The following is a 5,222-nucleotide window of genomic DNA, read 5'->3' on the forward strand; positions in this document are numbered from 1 at the left end:
AGCAGTTTAGCGCCACCTTCAGCCCAGGGTGCGATCCTGAAGACCTGGGATCGAGTCCCAAGTCAGGCCCCCTGCATGGAGCCTGCTTCTTCCTCTGCCTGTGTCTCTGCTTCTCTCCCTTTCTCTCTGTGTCTCTCATGAATAAATAAATAAAATATTTAACAAATAAATAAATTATATATGATACAAATACAGTTGGATCTGGATAGAATTCAAAAATTTAAAGATAACTAATTGGATGCACTTGACCTGCTTCTTAATTGTGGCTCAACCACGATATACTATTGTCATCTTGGGGCATTAGCTTTCCAGCTATTAAATAAGCAGGAGGTAGCTGATTTCAGGCCATCAGCTCTGAAATTCTTTGGTTCTAAGAGGAAACTCCATTCTTTTATCAACAAAAGCAACTCTGAAAGTCATCTACCTGTGGATCCCTTTGCTATATCAGTTAATGTCAGGACCAACCCGTCAAATCAATCTTTCTCAAGTACCTCTTCATGATGTTACTTCCCTATTATAATATACCCATTAGCTAGGCCTTCAAAATGTCTTCCATTAGCTGGCCTGACTTTATCAATTCAATTCTATCTCTCATTTCTCATGAGAACACAAATAGCAAAATCATTTAAGGCAACAAGCCAAAAACTTGACTGAGAACCTAAAATGAATGCAGGATCAAGGCAGAAAAGAGACATTAGAGTAGGACTAGGAGAAATATAGAAATTAGGAAACAAGATGTCAGTGGGGAGGGGACATAAAAATTGAGGCAAGACATGCTTTAGGCAGGAAATCTTAACTAAAACAGTTGACAATTTTTTATTTTCACATTTCACAATACAAATGAAAGTTGTCTTTTTTTTTTTTTTGTCCCACTACTCCCCTACAAAAACTATTCTCTCTTTGATAGGAAGGGGAAGCAAGTCTTCCTTGTCATGCTGTTATAAAACACCCAGAGTCACAGCACCACGATCTCCTGGTGAAGTAGAACAAGTAATATAAAACTAATATAAAGAGGTTCCTGTCTCTCCTTATCTGTCTGGTCCAGTCTTTCCTGGCCGAGTAGGCACCGTCATGGGACAAGCAAGAGGTTTCATCATTGGGGGCCCAGGCATCATTGGCATGTGGCCTCCCATAGGTGGCCTCATTCTGGGAGTAGGTCCCACTGGCATCAACCTAGGAGGAGAAGGTCCCATCATTGGCATCATGGGAGGGCCCCCCATATGGAGGTTGGCTTCATACCAGAGTGAGGAGGACCTGGGAGACTGGGGGGAGGTGGGATCTATTCCCCTGCAGGAGGAGGAGCAGAGAAGGGAGTAGGAGGTATCTTTCCTTGTTGAAATGCAGCGGTTGTTTTGTCGATCAGGCTCTGAGCCTGCTCTTCTATCCATTTCTGATAGTAGTCTTTCACATTCTCTTTATGTTTCCTCCCACTGCAGTATGTCTTTCTCACAGATGGAGAGTCATGGGTGAGGTATGTGCCACAGTAGTCACAATAAAACTTAGGCATGTTGCTCTGCAGGCCATTGGCCACTCCATCCCGGCAGGCAGGAAATCTTAAATATGCCTCCTACTGAGATACAAGTGTCAGTACAGTGAACTAGTCAACTCAACAAGCATTATTGTGTACTTATTATATGCCAGGCACTTTCCTGGATACTAAAGACTCAAGGAGACAGAAAAGACAGGAGGGAAAAAAAGAAAATATATAATTAAAATACAACATATATGCTAAAATAAGGATACAAACAAAGGACTTTGGCACCAAAAAGAGGATGTAATTAAAGCTTTCTGAGGAACCAGAAAAGCTTTCACAGAATTTGAAACATGTGAGCTTAGCTTTCTAGAATTATTAGGAGCATTTTAGGTATGGAATGGTTTTTCCCAGAGAGGAAACAACACATGAAATGAAACAAAGAATGAAGGGCCATATGTTTTGATGCAGTGCCAAGAGTTTTTAAGGTCACTGGAGAGTAAGACAAAATGGACATTAGGAAGAAGACACTGGAGAGACCATATGGTGAAAGATTTCCTTTGCTACCCTAGTAACAATGAGAAATTTGTAAGGAGGCAGTTCCACCTGTAGAACTGAACAATTGCCACTCCTCCAACTCCAGGTTTTAGAAACTTCCCTCTGACCTTTTTCCAGTCTTTCCTTCCCTATAAGACAAGAAATCTGTATGGGAAATTGGACATTCTCACGTGGAGCCTTCCCAATGCCTTTGGCCCACCTTCTTACTCTCCCAATGTCCACAATCCCCCTCTGCTTTTCCATTCTAAAAAATACTTTGGGTATTCTGAGCCCTAAACCCTCTTACCCAAATGCCCTAAAGTCTATATCCAGGGCCTGCACATTTCCTTCTGCGGCTCCATGCCCTCAAGCACAGACAACATTGCTGGGATGTGCCCCTTGGCGCATGGGCCAGAAGGTGGGGGGCACTGTTAGCTGAAGGTAAGACTGTGGATAAAAGACGTCCAAAAAAAAAAAAAAAAAAAGACGTCCAAGTGCGAAGCAGAGCCAAGGTAGGGTAGTGAGTCATAGGTCATAGAAACCGCTTCTATTTGTACATTTACCCATGCAAATGTTAGGGCAGGGTTATAGGCAGTTCTCAACTTTTAACCATTTCACCTAATTGTATTAACTGTAAGAGTAATTTGACTTCTACATATGAATTGTCATAGATATTTGCATTAAAATTAAATCTGATTTTTTTTTACTAATCCCCATGCTGATTTAGATTAATTGCCTCCCTGCACTATCAAAAAAGTAGTCTTTCAGTCTTTAAAGTTTTATAAGCCTTCCTAGACTTCCAATATGTCAAGAAATTCACTCATCTTGAAGAGGTGGGGGGCCTTGGGTCTTCAGAAGATGCCTCATCATAACAGCACAAGTAACACTTGTAAAGTGAACAAATATTTTCCTACCTCCCTGGCAGATTCTAATCTGGCTTTCTTTTAGAACTCAAATTCTTGACCTTGGCTCTGATGCACTGAACTGATACCTTGTTGCAGCTGCCTCTTGACTCTGCTTTAATTTGGGATGCTAGACTGGCATACTACAGAAACTTCTTAATTCCTGCCATTCTCCCCCATTATCCAACTCAAACTCTACCTCTTTTTCTCAGTTTTATTATTACCCTGTTGTCATTGGCAGCTGTTGGTGCCTTGTCCTTCTAAGCCTCCTAACATAGGACAGATCCATCACTGCCAATAGCAAACATCCAGTAATATAAGAAATTAAGTTTTTCAGGGATTCCCAGGTGGCGCAGCGGTTTGGCGCCTGCCTTTGGCCCAGGGCGTGATCCTGGAGACCCGGGATTGAGTCCCATGTCAGGCTCCCTGCATGGAGCCTGTTTCTCCCTCTGCCTGTGTCTCTGCCTCTCTCTCTCTCTCTCTCTCTCTCTCTCTCTCTCTCTGTCTCTCATGAATAAATAAATAAAATATTTTTTAAAAATAAGTTTTTGTAAAATTTAATAACTTCAGCAATTTCTCTATTATGAAATATATTCCTTCAGCCCCGTTTCAAAAAAGCAAGGAAAGCTTTTATTTTTCTCCTTTATTTTTAAAGGACTAATTCTCTCACTTGGAAGACAAGAACAGGACATCCCTTTCCAAGGCAGCAAATACACAGTTTACAGTAACTGGAGAAAAGTAGTAGCTGGAGATTCACTAGGAAGGCACAGATGGGCTCTGTGAAAGTTTGATTTGCTTTAATATCCTCTGTGTCATTGTCTCAAATTCCTTCAAAAAGTCAGTTGTTGGAAATGTAGTTTATGATTCAACTAAAAGTATTCGCTGAAGCATACATTCTTAGTTGTTAATAGTTATTTCAGAAAAAAAAAGAAGATGTGTTTATTCATTCTTAAAATACTTTGCATTTGATTGTGGTTGTAATTGTTGACTGCACAATCCATTCGATGGGAAAACAAGACAGATAGCAAAGATGTCTGTTTTTTTATGACTTCCTGTTTATTCACAGGTTCCTAATTTCTTTTTTGCCTACATAGTTACTGAGGGGAATTAAGGCTTCTGCTCAATCTGGCATGCAAGGATAACTTCTTCAAATAGGTTTTGCTTTGTGATACTGAAAATGGATCACTGGTGTAACTTTTTAATCAAAACTTATTTCCAAAGTCATTTTAAGGCACAAATTAAACCAGTCTAGATAGTGGGCCAATTTTAACATTAGATTGTCTTTCAGAGACCCAGTGAAATGAAATGGAATGGTGCATCTTAGCCCTTAAAACATCATTGGTTAAATGAAGCAGGATGAGACAATGGGGAGGTGAGTATAGTATTTCACAGTAGGGTGAGTTGGGGAATGCTGTCCTCAGAGCTTCCAATCCAATTTTTAAAATCAATTTAAAGTAAATTCCATGTCAGAGACTTAGGAAACCTACTGATACTCATTAAAACTACTTCCTAAGGAGAATAGGGTGTCTGGTTTAGTTCTTTAAATAAAGAACATGAACCTTTGAGGGAAAAGCCAAAAATTGACTTTTAGTTTTGAAATCAGCTTTATTGAGACCTGCTGAGTTGATTTTTACTTGCTAATGAGGTGTCAGACTTTAAAAGCTCCTGAGTGGTCAAGGTGAGTGCCTACATTTATCTCAACTCCAGGCACATGCCCAGCTTCCCATTCTCTGTATTAAAGAGAAAATAATCTTTCTAAGCTTAAAGCCTACAATGACAACAGCTCTGTCTTTGCTACAAAGCCAAACTGCTGAGCAGAATATTAAGTGATAAGGGCTAATACCACCCTAAGGTGATGACTCTGAGTTCATACTGAATTCAATTAGGCCAGCTTAATTTTCATCATTGAATTATTTTGATGGGAGTCCTACAGCTGCTAAGGGAATATCTAGCCTTCAATATAATTCACACAGGAAATGTCCTTGTTTAGTAAGTCAAGGAATAAGTGGAGTTAGAAGGAACCTCTAGGGGATCCCTGGGTGGCTCAGCGGTTAAGCATCTGCCTTCAGCCCAGGGTGTCACCCTGGAGTCCCAGGATCAAGTCCCATGTCGGGCTCCCTGTGTGGAGCCTGCTTCTCCTTCTGCCTCTCTCTCTCTCCCTCTCCGTGTCTCTCATGAATGAATATATAAATAAAATCTTTAATAAAAAAAAAAGAAGGAACTTCTAGCATAACATCTCATCTATTGCTTGCCATCCCTACCACCACATTTTGGTGAAATGGATTTCATTATTCCTAAATCATGCTTGACAA

General features: G+C 40.4%; 1 pseudogene; it reads right to left on the reverse strand.

Annotated features, from left to right (window-relative positions):
* Positions 1–1,028: 1,028 nt before the first annotated feature.
* Positions 1,029–1,507, reverse strand: LOC121476013 (annotated as a pseudogene).
* Positions 1,508–5,222: the final 3,715 nt, after the last annotated feature.

Source organism: Vulpes lagopus, chromosome 15 (genome assembly GCF_018345385.1).
Source record: "Vulpes lagopus strain Blue_001 chromosome 15, ASM1834538v1, whole genome shotgun sequence".
NCBI lineage: Eukaryota > Metazoa > Chordata > Mammalia > Carnivora > Canidae > Vulpes > Vulpes lagopus.